We start from the raw sequence: 19,473 nt of genomic DNA, 5'->3' as shown, positions 1-19,473 counted from the left end.
GGTTCATGTGGAAAGAGTAGACCCAAGAAGACATACAATGACGTAGTGAGAAAGGATCTTTGGATTTTGGGCCTCACAGAGAGGATGACAGAAAACCAAGACTTCTTAAGGTTTGCAGTGCTTGAGAAGACGTGGTAATGATGATGATGGCAGTAGGATATTTGAAGAAGATTTGGCTGCTATTTTTAGCAGACTGATCAACCACATTTACTCATCGCTATATTATTTTACTTGACTCTATGCTTTCATTGGCTATATATATGAGGGGGTGCTGAGAAGTTCCTGGTTTTGTTTTAAAGAAAATATAGGCAGATCAGTTAATAATGATTTTACTCAACATATTCCCCTCTCAGATTCATACACTTGTTGCAGTGGTCCTTCAGTTTTTTAAAGTCTTGTAAAAGACCTCTCTCCATGTGTTCATTATATTGACTCTGCAAACTGAGGCACCAGCAACTAATGTTAAAACAATCGCAAATCCATGTTGTATGATCTGTATTACTTGAAATAGAATCACATCTTGAGCTGATTCGCTCCACAAGTGTGTGTGTGTACATGTGTGTGCATGCACATGCGTGTGTGTGTGGGGGAGAGAGAGAGGGTGAAAGAGAGAAGGTGAGAGAGAGGGGGCCCGATAATTGTATGTGTGTGTGTCAGGGACAGGCCAGCTGTTGATTGGGTGTGTATAATTGAAGGTCACCTGTTGACTGTGTTTGCATGTGTGTGTGTGTGAGAGAGAGAGAGGGGGAGGTCACTTCTTGACTGTGTGTGTGAGAGAGAGAGAGAGGTCAGCTGTTGATTGTGTGGGTATAAATGAAGGTCACCTGTTGACTGTGTTTGCATGTGTGTGTGTGTGAGAGAGAGAGGGGGGAGGTCACTTCTTGACTGTGTGTGTGTGAGAGAGAGAGGGGGGAGAGAGGTCACCTGTTGACTGTATGTGTGTGTGTGTGAGAGAGAGAGAGAGAGAGGTCAGCTGTTGATTGTGTGTGTGTGTGTCAGTGATAGGCTCACTGGTTCTATGTGTGCATGTAAATGACAGGCCAGCTGTGTCATTGACTGCCAGATGAAGATTGTGAGTGTGTCGGTGACAGGCTGTCTGTTGATTAATGCATACTGTGGAATTTTGTTGGAGAGTCTGTTCCTATTCATGAGTGGAACACTTAATCTGTTTAACACCACCAAATGATGCATTGGTGCTTTTGGAGGGCTTTGGACTGTTACAAGCATTCCCACCTGGTCTCTGATCTGAGGATAACTTCTAACCTTTTTCTAATCCCAGAAGCCCTTAAAGGTCTCTATCAATAAAGATTAATTTTTGTAACGGTTAAAGTTTATTGTATAACAGTTGAGTCACCAATTTGTAATGGTAGAAGTTTATGAATTTGTATGGTTGAAATTAACTTGTAAACAATAATATGGGATGTTGGAGTCGTAACCAGTTTGTAAGGATTGATTCTTTGTTGATTACCATTATGTAAAGATGAAAAAAAAGTGATTGAAGTTGTGAAGAAAATATTTATTTTACTGTTACATTATACAATACCTTGCCTTGATGGGCAGGTGATGAAATCATAAAGCATGCGAAGTAAAGATAGCTGTAGATTTTGCTTGTATATATTTGTGTACATGTTCTCTTAGTAGTAATCCACAGAAAGAGATAACGTGATGTTGTAAGAGGAAATCAAGTGAGCTAGTGAGAGTGAGAGGGTGTGGAAAGTTGTTTCATAGTTGCTGATTGTAAACTTCATTTCTCCCTCCGACCATTTATCTTTAGTAGCTGCCTGCTTGTGACCTGACTCGAGTTGTCACTCACTGACTAACTGAGTTGTCACCAAGTGACTAACTGATTTTTGCTTGGGGGTTCTTGTTTTTATAACTATCCAGTAGGATAGACATATCATTGAGAACAATAAATTTAGTTGGTGGTCTGTGATATCTTAATTCTAGCTTTTGGTGAAGTAGAAGAGGTTAGAAAGGTCAAGTGGTGAAGACATTATTTTGCTTAGTATCTGGAAAATGTAAAGTGCTGTCAAAGAAAAACTATTGTTTTACTGTGAGAAAAATTCTGTTGAAGTGTTAATTTAAACTTGACTATCTAGGATCGAATCTACTTCATGCCTGCAAGATTCAGTCTGAGGATAACTTCTAACCTTTTTCTAATCCCAGAAGCCCTTAAAGGTCCATGGGTGTTGCCTTCCTTTGTTGACAAAGTCATAAAAAATGGGAAACAAAATGTTTCCTTTGTATCTTTAACCCTCTAGTATTTAAACTGGCCATACCCTACCCAATCATTCAACCTATTTCATGTTCAAACTGGCCATATCCTACCCAATCATTCAACCTATTTCATGTTCAAACTGGCCAGATCTGGCTTCTCACACGGACCCTACAATGTCATTTTAAAAATAAACAATCACATCATCAAAATCTCAAAGCTAAAAAATAATACATGATTAATAAAGAGTAGAAATTAATATTATTAAATAATATTATTAAATAATATCAATTTCCACCAGTGGTCGTCAGCATGCTTAAAAAACGTCTGAAGACTGTGAATTCTTTTTAAATATAAACAATATGAGAGATCCCTATGTAGATCCCTTGTATGCTAAAAATAGATGTCAAACCGTCTTGAACAATTGAAAAGAAAAAGAAAGAAATATAGCACTATGTTTATTTTTTTTATTCATTTGTCTAGCTCGTAAACATCTAGTGTCTTGCTAATTTGAGAACACAGATTTTGTGGCAAGACAGTTTGCCATCTATTTTTAGCATACAAGGGATCCACTTAGTGAACTCTCATATTGCTTATATTTAAGAAAGACAATGTTAACAAATAAGCTTTACATTTGACAGAATAAACTGAATGGTAAACGGTTAATACTTATTTCTTTATTGCACAAAAAGCTAAACATAGAGGGGACAAACAAGGACAGACAAAGGGATTAAGTCAATTAGATCGACCCCAGTACACAACTGGTAATTAATTTATTGACCCAGAAAGGATGAAAGGCAAAGTCAACCTCGGCGGAATTTGAACTCAGTACGTAACGGCAGACAAAATACCGTTAAGCATTTCGCCCGGCGTGCTAACGATTTTGCCAGCTCGCCGCTAAAGGGTTAATACTGTTTTGATAAATATTGATTGAAACCAGTCTAAAATAATTCATATTTTGGCATCATTTTTATGGTTGTCTCTGGTGTCTTCTACCAGTTGTTCCTTATATTGGTACAATGCCATAAACACCCAAGAGAGGAAGTTAGTTGATTGAAATTCCTCCAATGCATGACAAGTGCCTTATTTCATCAGCCTTACCATCATGAGAATAACAAGGTGTCTCTGATTTCCTATCTCCAAGAAGAATAGGCACATACTACACCCTCTGGCTTTCTCCTACCCACTAGTTACCTTTCTCCCCCCCCCCCAACATCCTGTCTCCTCCTGTCTGGGCCTTCTTTTCCTTCCCTGTGCTGCTCTTCATTATCAATTCCTCACTTACTCGCTACCACCCTCAGTGCCCTCACATATCTACTGCAACCCCAGCCCCTGAGACCCCCCCCCTCACTATGTTTCTCAACATTATTTGCTTCAGTACATGAACAGAAGCCACTGTAGTAGTGTTAGAGAGGAAACCAGAACAGAACATTTGGTTGTAGTGAGCCGGTAAATGAGTCTTTACCAACCAGATGGATTAATGAATACTCATTCACCCTCCTCCCCCTTCTCCATCATCGTCGTTGTCGTCGTCGTCATCATCATCATCATCATCGTCGTCCTCCTCCTCCTCCTCCTCATCATCATCATCGTCGTTGTCATCATCATCATCATCATCGTCTTCATCATCGTCGTCATCGTCATCATCATCATCATCATCATCATCATCATCATCATCACTATTTAACATCCACTTTCCCATGCTTGCATGTGTCAGACAGAATTTATTGAGGCAAATTTTCTACGGCCAGAAGCCTTTCCTGTTGCCAACCCTCACCTCTTTCCAAGCAAGGTAATATTTCCCCATGGCCAGATATGTTTTCCATGGAAGACTTGAAATGAACAATATCACTTGTATGACACCGATGCTCATTTACCACCATTACATGGTGCCAACACAAGGGTACACACACACACACACACACACACATATGCATACAAACCACCTACTTACACACAATGGGCTTCTTTCAGTTTCTGTCTGTCAAATCCATGCACAAAACTTTGGTCGGTTCAAAACCTTTATAAAAGACTCTTGTTCAAGGTACAACACAGTGGAATTGAACCTGAGACCACATGATTACAAAGCAAGCATTAGCTAACTGCATCCACTCTATTTTATGTACTCATATCTCCCCATCCTTACACATCCTTATTGCATTGTTTCAATCCCCAGCACTAAACACATTTCCCAGTTATCTCCCCCTTTAGCTGCTACCTTCTCAAATTACCTATCTTTTAAAATTTGTTTTATAAAGTGGTAGGCATTTGGAAGGGCATCCAGCTGTAAGAACCATGCCAAAACTGACCTCACCTGTGCTGGTGCCTCATAAAAAGCATTCAGTTCACTCTGCAGAGTGGTTGGTGTTAGGAAGGGCATCCAGCTGTAAAAAAAACCATACCAAAACAGACAAAAGTATGGTTCAAGCTTCTACCTGGCCAGCTCCTGTCAAACCGTCCACCCATGCCAGCATGGAAAGAGAACGTTAAATGATGATCATCATCATGATCATGACCATCGTTTGTGCATGTGTATTTTTGTGTTTGTCTGTTGTCACCGCTTGACAAACTGATGTTGGTTTGTTTACGTCCCTGTGCATGGGTTAGACAGTTTGATAGGAGCTTCTATGCAGTCTCTCAATCTGCTTGAAATATCAGCCAGTTCTCCCTCAAATCCCACTCTCCTGTCTGAAATAGAGATGGATATATTGGACAATATATTTCTTGATATGAGATATAAGACCTGATTTTCACTGCTGAAATGCCTTTCAAAATAAGATACTTGTACATGGCCGACGTAGGGTTAAACAACTATAACAAACCTCAACCATAACAATCATATTAGTCAGGAAGTTCATAGCTATGTCCCTTATCTCTCTATATATAAAGCTGAAGTTGTCTGTGTATGGCAGGTTTGGTAGCCTTCAACTAACACTATCTCCTCCGAGACACTGCGGTGCAAGTTGACCAAAATTGAGAGTATGATAGAAGAAGGCTTGCTTTTCCTTCCATAGAAGAAAAAATTCAAATCGGACTATGTTAACACCAAAGATTATTTACATCAAAAAGGTGCTTTTTTTCTATGAAAATCCCTATTTTTTATGATTGCTGTGTCGCCATTTTTTGGTGTATTTCAACCAGAAAAAATGTTCACTTGCTACATAATGCAAAATTTTTACTTTTCAAAAATTCCAATTCTAAATGGTCGAAACAAACCCGAGCAACGCCGGGCGATACTGCTAGTTTTACATTATATTTTAATAAACAATTACATATCAGTCTTCTTTAAGCTCTTACTAAAAGTCACCTACTTCCAAAAATGCTATCATTTCATGCATGGCAACATTCACATAAAGTAGTTGATCACACAAGAAGTCAGTGAAATTACTATCACCTCCAGGTTAATCCTGAGAAAATATGCTACGTTTTGTATGTTAAATGATAAAGAATAATGGCAGCACGTTTGTTCAGGTTTCTTGGCAAAGTGCCATCTCTATTTTTATTATTTAGTTTCCTAAGAAGCACTATACATACATACACACTTACACACACACATACATACATACATACATACACACATACATACACACACATATACATACATACATACATACATACACACATACATACACACATACATACATACATACACACATACATAGATACATATATATATATATATATATATATATATATATATATATATATATATATATATATATATATGTATATATATATATGTATATATATTGTCTGCTAGCTTGAACAATTGGTTAGAAGCTATAGAATTACAGAATTTTGCATGTCTGGATATCTACCGTATAGTTAGTTAGTTCCATACAGGATACCTACCCCTTTGTTAGTTCACTAAAAATGTCACTAGCAAGTTAGTGTTGACAATGGCTTCGTTCCAAGTTAGAATTGGCATCTTCTGACTGGCGAATCTTTTGCAAGCAACACTTCTCTTCCTCATCTCAACCTATGCCTCTTGCAGCTGTTGCTGCCTTCCTCCTGCTCCTCTTACTACTACTACTAGTATGGTGTAGAGTACTTTTAAAGATGAGAGATAAACTAAGTGTTGTGTTATAAACTGGATGGATATACAACCTAGTTTCACTTTAATTCACAAAATACCTTGCAGAATGACATGAATATTACCACAGCCTTATTTCTCACCCAATATAACTTTACAAGCTGTCATTTATAGTTTTATATGCTTATCTACTTCAAATTGCTCTGTTAAGAATGAATGATTTCACATCCTCTGAAATTGCTAAATTCCTCTGCGTTTGTGTGTGTGTGTGAGTGAGAGAGAGAGAGAGGGAGTAATTTAATTTGTGTGTAAGAAAATTTCTATCAATATTAATGTTTTTTCTCCAATCCTAATGTTGTCCTAACAAGATGTGATGAATATTTACCAACATTTCAGGAATTCCTAGGTATTTTCATGATTTTCAGTTGTTGGATCACAATATGCCAAAGTCTCTAGATTCCCTTCAGTTCCCAGCTTTGCCAAGAGGAAAACCAACATGAATAAAGTCATGAACAGCACAACAACCAAATTTTTCCTGCCAAGTGTAAGCTATGGACACATAAAAGATGCAGTGGAATTGTGGGAAAGTTATCAAAAAGTTCACTTTTGTGTGTGGCAGATGCACAGGAACAGAATAACAAGCTACATAATGCAAAATTTTGACTTTTCAAAAATTCCAATTCTAAATGGTCGGAACAAACCCGAGCAACGCTGGGCAGTACTGCTAGTTTTACATAATATTTTAATAAACAATTACATATCAGTCTTCTTTAAGCTCTTACTAAAAGTCGCCTACTTCCAAAAATGCTATCATTTCATGCATGGCAACATTCACATAAAGTACTAAGAGCATGAGGGACTTAAACTCTCTCAAATGCCCAGGAGGCTCTCTTGAGGTAGTTTCTGCTATTTAGGTGACCAAATTAGTAATGTTGGTGGATGTTCTGAAAGTATTGTTTCTAGAATAAGAATAGGGTGGAGGAAGTTCAGAGAACTACTACCTCTGTTGGCAGCAAAAGGATTCTCTCTCAGAGTGAAAGGTAGACTATATGATGCTTGTGTGTGAACGGCTATACTCCATGGTAGTGAGACATGGGCTCTGATTGTGGAGGACATGCGTAGGCTGGAGAGGAATGAAGGTAATGTTCTGTTGGATTTACAACATCAGTGTGCATGACAGACAGAGCACAACTGTGTTGAAAGAAAAGTTAGGCATAAGAGGAATTAAATATGGTGTGCAGGAGAGGAGAATGCAATGGTTTGGACATGTGATGTGTATGAGTGAAGACAGCTGTATACAGCCTGTTACTGAAAGTGGATGGTACCTGTGGAAGAGAGAGACCCAGGAAGACATTGTGGTAAGGACTGATCTTAGGAAGTTGGGGCTCACAGAGGAAATGACAGTGGATCGAGATGTTTGGAGATATGAAGTTCTAGAGAAGACCCATTCATGAAAATTAGTGTTAGAAGAGTTGTGTCCCACCCACATGTAACAACACACTTTCACTCACTCTACCTTAAGAAATCAAACTATAACTCCTCTTCTAACTGCATCTTTCTCTTCCTCACATTTCCTCTTCATAAACTGTGATTGTTTTCCAATCCCCTTTCTTGCCCTCACTGCCCTGCTCCCACACCCCCAACACCCTATTTTTCTACCCAGATTCTACACTCATATTCTTGTTACTTATGAGTATACCCTAGCACTACACCATCTCTCTTCTACTCTCTATTACACTTTTGCTGTTTCCTACCCTCTCTCTCTCTTTCCCGTTGGTTACTCTCCTTCTCCTTCTCTTGTTTTTCCTCTGATTAGGAAACCAAGCATCTTCTTTACATCAGCACACTTGTTTCTGGCCTCTCTCTCTCTCTCTCTCAATGAGTAACCATGTACCTCCTCTATAGCAAGACGCCTATTTCTGCCTCTCTATTTCCATGTTACACTCTGACCTTTCATCATTTGATACTGGATCACCTCCTCTAATGCCCCCTCTGTTGTGGAAAGACACCTGCTTTTATCTCTCTGTCCCTTTGTCACACTCTAACCTTTCTTCCTCTGACACAAGTTCCCCATCCTCAAATGCCCTGCCCCTCTCACAATTCCTTGTCTTGTGAGTTACTTGGTTACCCTGCCAGTGCTGGTGCCATGTTAAAAGCATCCAATCCACACTGTAACATGGTTGGCATTTGGAAGGGCATCCATGCCAAAACTAACCTCACCTGTGCCAGTGTCACATAGAAAGCACTGAGTCCAGTCTGCAGAGTGGTTGGTGTTAGGAAGGGCATCCAGCTGTAAAATCCCTCCCAAAACAGACTCAGTAGCCTAGGGTAGTTTTTTCTACTTGGCTGGCTTCTGTCAACCGACCTAATCATGGAGGCAAGGAGATGGACGTTAAACGATAATGACGATGATGAAGTAATAAGGGAGCCTCTATGTGGCGGCTTCATCATCATCATCATCATCTTCATCACAGTCACTTAATGTCTGTTTTCCTTATTGGCATGGGTTGGCTGGTTTGACAACAGCTGGTAAACTTGAAGGCTGCATAAAGCTCTTAAGTCATCTGTTTTAGCATATTTTCTATGGCTGGATGCCCTTCCTAATGCCAACCACTTTGTAGAGTGTACTGGGTGCTTTTTACATGGTGCCAACTCAGGTGCTTCTGATGTGGCACCATCATGGGCGACTTCTTACATGGCACTTGCATGGGTGCTCTTTACATGGCACTAGCTTGATGTGTTAAAAAGTGCTGCTGGACTGGCTCCTGTGCAGGTGGCATGTAAAAAACACCATTTGAGCGTGGCCATTGCCAGTACTGCCTGACTGGCCCTCGTGCCGGTGGAAGGTAAAAGCACCCACTACATTCTAGGAGTGGTTGGCATTAGGAAGGGCATCAGCTGTAGAAACTCTGTCAGATCAGATTGGAGCCAGGTGCAGCCATCTGGTTCACCAGTCCTCAGTCAAACCGTCCAACTCATGCTAGCATGGAAAGTGGGCGTTAAATGATGATGATGATGATTATGATGAACATAGTTATCATTAAGCTAGTGTTAGGAACATAAATTGTGACTAAGGTTTGGTGGAAGATCTTAATTCAAAACTTATGAAAACAAGACATTTGTACTCAGAGCCAGAGCTGGTTTCAGCTGGGTTGGTAACAAAAGGGTTCATATAGTTCTCAGGGAGATTCAGTGAGACACAGAATGTGACAAGGCTGGCTCTTTGAAATACAGGTACAACTCGTTCTTGCTAGCTGAGTGGACTGCCTTCACTCCTGCTAAATTCAAGACACATCTTGATATCTTGTTCCAACTATTGTAATTCATTTGAGATAACTTTGCTGTTATCATTTGGAGCTAATCATGTACTGAAGCTGGCAAAATTTGTTAGCATGTCAGACGAAATGCCTTGCAGTATTTAGTTCTGGCTCTATGTTCTGAGTTAAAATCCCACCAAGGTGACTTTGCCTTTCATCCTTTCAGGGTCATCATCATCATTTAACGTCCGCTTTCCATGCTAGCATGGGTTGGACGAATGAATGAGGGCTGGTGAACCAAATGGCTTCACCAGGCTTCAATCTTGATCTGGCAGAGTTTCTACAGCTGGATGCCCTTCCTAATGCCAACAACTCTGAGAGTGTAGTGGGTGCTTTAATAAAATCAAATAGCTATTGACCATTGGGACCAATGAAATTGATTAACTCTCTCCACCAAAGACAGCTGGTCTCATATCAAAATTTAAAGCCAATTATCTTAGGAAATGGAAGGTGATGAGCTGGCAGAATTGTTAGCATGTTGGACAAAGTGCTAAGCTGCATTTCTTCAGGATCATTATGTTTTGAATTCAAAGACAGCAAGCTGGCAGAATTGTTAGCAGGCCGGACAAAATGCAGAGTGGTATTTCGCCAGTTGCTACATTCTGATTTCAAATTCCGCTGAGTTCAACTTTACCTTTCATCCTTTCGGGGTCAATAAATTAAGTACCAGTTGAGTACTGGGGTTGATGTAATTGACTATCCCTGCTCACCCAAATTTCAGGCCTTGTGCTTACAGTAAAAAGGATTATGTTCTGAGTTCAAATCTCACCAAGGTCAACTTCACCTTTCATAATTTCAGGGTCAATGCATAAGGGTCAATGCTATCAATTTATGCCTTCCCTCAAAATTCCTGGCCTTGACCCTGAATTAGAAGCTATTATTGAACATTCATCATCATCATCATTACCATTGTCATCATTTAACATCTGCTTTCCATGCTAGCGCAGGTTGAGTGGTTTGATGGAAGCTGGTGAGCTAGAGGGTTGCACCAAACCCTGTTGTCTGTTCTGGTATGGTTTCTTATTTCTTTATTGCCCACAAGGGGATAAACATAGAGGGGACAAACAAGGACAGACGAAGGGATTAAGTCGATTACATTGGCCCCAGTGTGTAACTGGTACTTATTTAATCGACCCCGAAAGGATGAAAGGCTAAGTCGACCTAGGCAGAATTTGAACTCAGAACATACTGCTAAGCATTTTGCCCGGTGTGCTAACGTTTCTGCCAGCTCACTGCCTGGTTTCTATAGTTTCTGGCTTGGTTTCTATGGCTAGATGCCCTTCCTAATGCCAATCACTTTACAGAATGTACAGGGTGCTTTTTATGTGACACCAACACACTCGTTTCAGTCATTGCACTGTGGCCATACTGGGGTACCACTTTGAATGGTTTAGTCAAAGGCATTGACCCCAGAACTTATTTTTTAAGGTTGGTACTTATTCTGCCAATCTCTTTTACTGAAACATTAAGGGGTCATAAAGAAACTTACACCAATTGTCCAGTGGTGTGGGGACGAACACAGACAGGCACACATGCATACGTATGCACACACACACACATACAATCCTTTCTACTATAGGCACAAGGCCTGAAAGTGGAAGAGCAGGATAGTTGATTACATCGACCCCAGTACTCAACTGGTACTTTTTCCATCGACCCCGAAAGGATGAAGGGTAAAGTTGACCTCAGCAGAATTTGAACTCAGAATGGAGCAAACGATTCTGCCAGCTCACCACCTTGCACATGCACACACACACGCACATGCACACACACACATGTATGCACACATACACACATACACACACATGTACACACACACACACACACACACACACATAATAACGGGCTTGAATGTAGTTTCAATCAACTACCCTAGGTGCCGTACAGTGAAACTGGACCCAAATCCCATGTGGTCACAAAATGAACTTCTTAACCACATAACCATATTTGCAATTTATTTTATTTTTATGTGAAATATTCTTTTCTACTTGAGGCATAAGGCCTGAAATTTTTGGGGAGGGAGGCAGTCGATTAGATTGATCCCAGTACGCAACTCGTACTTAATTTATTGACCCCGAAAGGATGAAAGGCAAAGTCAGCCTCGGCAGAATTTGAACTTAGAACATAAGGACAAATGAAATACTACTAAGCATTTCACCCGATGTGCTAATGTTTCTGCCAGCTTGCTGCCTTATTACTTCTGTAATTATAACACAGCTGAAGAAAAGAAGACGAAAAGAAGAGAAAGATTCGAGCCCCCCACCCCCCATTTTTTTTTGTGGACTGAAAGGGTGGTTTATTAGAGACCCCCTCCACATTTTTTTTTGGACCAGGAGGAGGTAGTGAGGTCATAGATCCTTGCTTCGGCTGAGATTAAATACCATAAATTTGTCCTATTGTAAAAAAGAAGAATAACAGAGAAGAAAAAAATGTATTTAAAGATTTACCCAGAAGCTTCTTAAGGGTACCAGAGTTGGAACTCCCCATCAACTATAAGAATAATATGATTTTTAAGAAAAATACTATTTTCAAGAGGTTCATATTTTATCCTTCTCTTCACATTGTTTCACAATCGGTTTGTAGTTGTTTAGTCTCAGTAATGACTTAAAAAACGTCTGAACAGAGATATTTCAGCTGTAACTGTTAAGTTTTTTTAATGGTTTCTTCTAGTAGCATCTCTTCTCTTTTCAAGATGATAAGACATGATTTGAGAGAGATTTGGCTGCTATTTGTAGCAGGGTGAATGACCTCATAGTGGCTCACATTTTTTACCACTAGGTCATTCCTGATATCGGAAATCCATGACCAAAGGTGTTCTAACTGTGACCATCCAACCACAGGCCATATTAGTGTGACATTCCAACATGCAATTAAGCGGAATCATCTGCATTACATTGTTAGATGAGTTTATGCCGTCTTTTCCTCACCGCATAAGTATTTCTGATTAGACTTGTGTGATATTCAGTGCATTAAGTATGTGCACACTAGCTTTATTGTTTTTATACAGTATCAGATGTCAACAAGGATTCTTTCATTGAAAGAGGTTGAAAAAACAGTTTTCTGATGCAGATATTTAGTTTGGTGTCTTACTGTTTACAGTTCCAATCCTACCGAAGCTGATTTTTACCCTCTAGCTATTCATTACATTAACGTACCATAAATAGCAAAGGCATTCCAATAAAAAGACAACTCATGCAAAGATGTTGTTGTATAGCCCTGGGAAGATCTGATCAGGCCAACAGAAGACCATCTTTAACATTCAGATTACTCTGTCTAATGTAATGCTTCGTTATTCACATTGTTTTGAATTAATCATGCTTTGAATTAATCTCATTGTTTCCATATTTCAATAATATCATCATCATCATCATCATCATCGTTTAACGTCCGCTTTCCATGCTAGCATGGGTTGGATGGTTCGACTGGGGTCTGGGAAGCCAGGAGGCTGCACCAGGCCCAGTCTGATCTGGCAGTGTTTCTACTGTTGGATGCTCTTCCTAACACCAACCGCTCCATGAGTGTAGTGGGTGCTTTTTACGTGCCACTGGCACAGGTGCCAAACAAGGCTGGCAATGGCCATAATCGGTTGGTGCTTTTTACGTACCACTGGCATGGAAGCCAGTCGAGGCAGCTCTGGCAACGGCCATGTTCAGATGGTTCTTTTACGTACCACCAGCACTGGTATCACAACTGCAATTTCCATTGATTTTTGATCGATTTTGATTGTTTATTTTTAGAATAACATTGCAGGGTATGTGTAAGAGGCCAGTCTGGCTGATCTGGACATAAAAGAGGTTGAATATTGGGGCCAGATACGGTCAGTTTATATAAATGCTAAAGGGTTAGAAAGATAAAACAGTGAAAATCAAAACGATAATGTTATTGCTTAATCCCAGGTCAACCTCATTTTAACAAACCTACAATCAAAAGCATTCCATCCATGACCATCACATCTTTTTAAGACTAACCAAAACTGCATCATCTGCACAGTTGAGTTGTTAAGTTCCTTTCACAACCATGAGGCACCACATTTGATTGACTCAAGCCTTGGACGGAAACTGTATGGAATCTCATTAGACAGATTGCATTTGTAATTCAAAGGTCCAGCCTTATCATGTAGTATGATGCTGATTTACCCTGATATGTTAACAGTGCATGTGTACACGGAATACTCAACCACTTTAACATAAATTTAACGAGTAGGTGGTTGAATGTTCAACAGTTGAATGTTCATTGCGGAAACTGAGGATTCATTACCATCATTTAACACTTCTACATCTAATGAGATTTTCTTTAAAATGGTAGGGTGTGATCTGATGAAGATTTGGTTGCTATTTCTAGCTGGTCGAACGACGACGTAAAGATTTTCTTATATGGCACTTGTTCCTGTTGCACTATTATGTCAGTGGTTAGAATCAGAATCACTAAAACAAGGGTAACCGATTATCAATGTTTGCCATTGAAACTGGGGGTGGTAGATTAGCAGTATCATGCTGAAATATGCAGATGACATCAAGCTGTAGCTCAAGATAAAGAGGACAGATCCTGTACATTATAGATCTTTATTGCAATCAGACCTGGACACAATGCAGCAATGGATCATGGACTGGCAACTCAAGCTGGCTGTTGACAAATGTACTACCATGCATTTTAGGAGGAAAGACCCAGCATCTACTTACTCCCTCCACATCACTAATCTCAAAAAGTCTTCTTGTGAATGTGACCTGGGCATTATTGTCAACAGCGATTTGATTTGGACACAACACATCGCTAAAATTGCCAATAAGGCTGAGGGTGTCTTGGCCACACTTACCACATCCTTTGTGAGCTGCTCTCTGGCTATCTATCTGAGGCTTTATATAGCTATGGTGCGACCTCACCTGGAATTTGCATCACTGGTCTGGAACCCCTATCTTGCCCAGGATATTAAACGTCTGGAAGCCGTTCAGCGACGTGCAACCAAGAGGATACCCTCCATCAGGCATTTGCCATATTCTGAATGCCTTACTTCCCTGGGCATGGATACATTGAAACTCCGACATCTGACTTGCCATCTTACAAACAATAACAATGAGCACCTTTTCAAACTCCACCTGTCTAACACCCATGGACATGTTTACAAAGTCAGAAAACAGCACAGCTCCCATGACTTTCAGAAATATTTTTTCACACTAAGAGTTACTGAAGCATGGAACAAACTGCTGGCATCAGTTGTTAGTTGTCGGAGCACTGCATCCTTCAAAACTTCCATGCTTCCTGAGATTCGCCAACACTACACCTGATTTTCTCCCCTCCATACACACGCAAGCATGTATCTGACTCATACACTGTTCACTTTCCAGACATTTATACATTACTGCACATGCTTTATATGCACTTTTAACAAGTTGTGGTGCACCTGAGCACTGTATACAATAATTTCGTTATTATTTTTTATTTTATGAGCATTTTAGGGTAGAACACCTGTTTCTCCTGGTGTGATATATATAAGGAAGGGCTGTGCAGGCCTCTGTTTCTATCATTCATTTACTGGTTTCCTTTCTTCTCCCTCTTTTTAGCTTCTCAATTTTCTTTCTTTTTTTTCATTGAATTGTAAATATTGGTAGGGCACTGATAGTGTTGTTAGAGAGACAGATGCTTGGGTGATAGATGGAACCTGTTTAACACCAGCACTGGGTCCTTGGGTGTCTTTTGTCACTATAGTTGGAAAACAATTCTTTTATTTGCCTCAGGCACATAATTGAGGAGGACACCACAAGGAGAGAAAACAAGGTGTAAGGATTTATGCAAAGGATGGGGGAAAAAGAAATGGAAAAGACAGTGAAAGTATACTTAGTATATAAAGTCTGTGATAACATGAATGATGCAATCCTCCTGATACAGGAAAAACTCCAATTAGGGCCAAACTCCAACTAGGGCCCCACAGATCCAGGATTACCCTGACCACAATAGGTATGAGCCCTCTCTCTGCTTTTCAATCTACAGGTGCATGTTTAGAGTAGAGCCATTCACTCTAACAATTTTTGTCAGTCACCCAGCTTTTCACAAATTCACTTGAAGGTGAAAATAATAATAAACTCCAGTTAAGTATTGGAGTTAATTTCATCAATTGTCCCTTCCTTCGAAATTTTTGTCTTTTTAGCTATATTAGAAATCCTTATTATTGCTGAAATACATGGGAAAACCCACGGGGAGGTTGCACATGAGGTTAGGTAGTACTGTGGAATGGGACAAATTGACATGTTTAATAAGATGAAGAGAGTTTCCAAACTTTTAAAATTTGCCAAACATCTTGTTGATGAAAAAAAATCACATAAAACATTTATCTTTTACTTGTTTCAATCATTTGACAGCGGCCATGCTGGGGCATCACCTTGAGGGTTTTTAGTCTAATAGATCAATCCCAGTGTTTATTTTCCAGCCTGGTACTTAAGCTGTCGATGTCTTTTGCCAAACCATTAAGCTACAAGGACATAAACAAACCAACACCAGTCATCAAGTGGTGGCGTCAGACAAGCACAGATACAAATACACACACATACACACATGACACGCTTCCACACAGTTCATTTCCATCTACCAAATTCACTCACAAGACATTGTGTCTCATATTACAGTAGAGGACACCCAAAGTGTTGTGGAGTAGGACTGAACTTGAAACAGCCAGGTTGCAAAGCAATACCTGTGCCTAGGGTAACATTTTATCTTCTCATTAATAGAGAAAAGGAGATGTGCCAAACACTTCCACAAACATTTGGCCAGGCTCTGTTTTATATTAGCTTTGAGAACTGCTGTAGGTGATGAGTAAAGTGGATTTGCGGGATTAAAAAGTGGAATCTGAGAAAAGCAGAAATTGTTTTTTAGGAGTGAAGGTTTTTATTCATGATTAATTACATAAGTTATATTATTAATCAACAATTTGCAAAAGTCAACAGTTAAAATGGTAAAAAAGAAATTAACCAACAAAAGTAAATAAAATAAAAAGGTACATAACACTTCCTTACTTATATATTGTACCAGGGTATATATGTGCCTCCACTAGAAATTGTTCAGGCGACCCAAAACATGGTTAAACTGTGGGTAGTCATGAGAAGTGAGGTACTGGAAACATCCGAGCACCATCACAGTCATGGCACTGACCTCTTACACAGCAACCAAGCTCCCACAATCTTCTCAAATGTCACAAGTTGAAAAAATGTAATTCACTGACAAATTACAGCATTTCAGTATTTTATTCCGTTCAATAGTTATCTATGATAGCGGAAAATTATTTGATAAAGTTTGTCAAATTGTGATAAATTTGATTTAAATGGTGAATTTTAATGTTTTGTGCAGGAAATTATATATATATATATATATCATTTGCTTGTTCTGCTTTACACCATGCATAATAGTTTGGAGTGTAAAATAAAATTATAAAAATTTATGTTAAATTTCTGTTGTATGAAACAGGAATACAGAGGCGGGAGATGAAAGTAAGGCGTTGGAGTGGCTGTGTGGTAAGTAGCTTGCTTACAAACCACTTGGTTCTGGGTTCAGTCCCACTGCGTGGCACCTTGGGCAAGTAAGTGTCTTCAGCTATAGCCTCAGGCTGACCAAAGCCTTGTAAGTGGATTTGGTAGATAGAAACTGAAAGAAGCCCATCGTATATATGTGTGTATATGTTTGTGTGTGTGTTTGTCCCCCCAACATCTCTTGACAACCGATGCTGGTGTGTTTACGTCCCCATAACTTAGCAGTTCAGCAAAAGATACTGATAGAATAAGTACTAGGCTTACAAAGAATAAGTCCTGGGGTCGATTTGCTCGACTAAAGGCAGTGCTGCAGCATGGCCACAGTCAAATGACTGAAACAAGTAAAAGAGTATATATATATATATATATATATATTACATACACACACACACGCACATATATATATATATATATATATATATATATATAGATAGATAGATAGATAGATAGATAGATAGATAGATATATATGTATGTCCTGTTTTTTGACTCCATAGACTGAGCAAAAGACTTTGGTAGAATGTAGATTAATGGCTGTCCTTCAAAGTCCCATACCTGATGAGAAATGAAAAGGGTACTTGTTTTACTTTCATCTCCCGCCTCTGTATTCCTGTTTCATACAACGGAAATTTAACATAAATTTTTATAATTTTAGTTTACACTCCAAACTATTATGCATGGTGTAAAACAGAACAAGCAAATATAATATGGGAAATCCCAAATGATATAAAAGTAACTTTGTTGTGCCACCTGACTGGCTCCTGTGCTGGTGGCACATAAAAAGCACCATTCAAGCGTGGTCAATGCCAGTACCGCCTGACTGGCTCCTGTGCTGGTGGCATGTAAAAAGCACCATTCAGATGTGGTCAATGCCAGTACCACTTGACTGGCTCCCATGGTGGTGGCACATTAAAAGTACTATTCAAGTGTGGTTGATGCCAGTGCACCTGACTGCTCCATGCTGGTGGCACATAAAAAGCACCATTCAAGCATGATCATTGCAAGTGCTGCCTGACTGGCTCCTGTGCTGGTGGCATGTAAAAAGTGCCATTCAAGCATGGTCGATGCCAGTACTGCCTGACTGGCTCTCTTGCCAGTGGCATGTAAAAAGCACCCTTCAAGCATGGTTGATACCAGTACCACCTGACTGGCCCTCATGCTAGTGGCATGTAAAATGCACCCACTACATTCTCAGAGTGGTTGGCATTAGGAAGGGTATCCAGCTGTAGAAATTTTTCCAGATTAGATTGGAGCCTGGTGCAGCCTTCTGGCTTGCCAGTGCTCAGTCAAACCGTCTAACCCATGCCTGCATGGAAAGCAGACGTTAAACGAAGATGATGATGATAATGATGAATCATATGTAACATATACATAATGTTGGTGGATTCATATCCGTTTATCCAATATCCAAAAATAAAACAAAGAAAAAGAAAAACAAGGAAAGAAAATTTCGATTCTGATTTTTTTTTTATACCCTCAATTTTCAATGTTTTATATTTTTGCCCTTCTCCTTAGTCCCATTCCTATTTCCTATCCCATGAGGTATGGGACTTCGAAAAACAGCTTTCCCAAAACTCTACCGGAGCCACTATGTGGTTGCCTGACCTGTTAAAACTGGCAGCCAAATTAGCCTCAAATCACATCCAACTGTTTGTAGTCCTAGATATACTGCACATGGAAAAAATAAATTTGGATAAAATAAATTGGTCACAGCAATAATGCCATCGATCGTGGATCGTGAGCAGTTCTGATATGAGGCTAGACATTAATTGAACCAGCCACTAATTTCCCATGTATATAGACTGCGGCTATGCTGGGGCACCGCCATGAAGAATTTTTAGTCGAACGTATCGACACTGGCGCTTAATTTTTTTAAAGCCCGGTACTTATTCTATTGGTTTCTTTGCCGAACAGCTTAGTCACGGGGACGTAAGCACACCAGCACCAGTTTCAAACATGGTAGTGGTTGGGGCACAAACACACACGCATAGATATATTTGTATACATATATACGGGCTTCTTTCAGTTTCCGTCTATCAAATCTTCTCACAAGGCTTTAGTCGGCCAGAGGCTATACTAGAAAACACTTGCCAAAGGTGCCAAGCAGTGGGACTGAACCCCGAACCACACAGTTGGGAAGCAAGCTTTTCACCACACAGCTACGCCTGTGCCTATATTTTTGTTAGATGGTACTACTTGAGAACAGTGGTCCCGGTGCGCGCACTCGCGTACTCGCGCTAGCTAGTCGATCCTTACTTTGTGTTTTTGTGTTATTTACTTTGTTTAAAAAATTATTTACTTTGTGTTTTTGTGTTTTATTTACTTTGCTAGGGAGTCGTTGTAGGATCGACTAGTCACGACTAGCTAGCGCGGATGCGCGACTACGCGAGTGCGC

Source organism: Octopus sinensis, linkage group LG4, assembly GCF_006345805.1.
Source record: "Octopus sinensis linkage group LG4, ASM634580v1, whole genome shotgun sequence".
NCBI classification, from domain to species: domain Eukaryota; kingdom Metazoa; phylum Mollusca; class Cephalopoda; order Octopoda; family Octopodidae; genus Octopus; species Octopus sinensis.
This window is presented reverse-complemented; position numbering follows the sequence as displayed.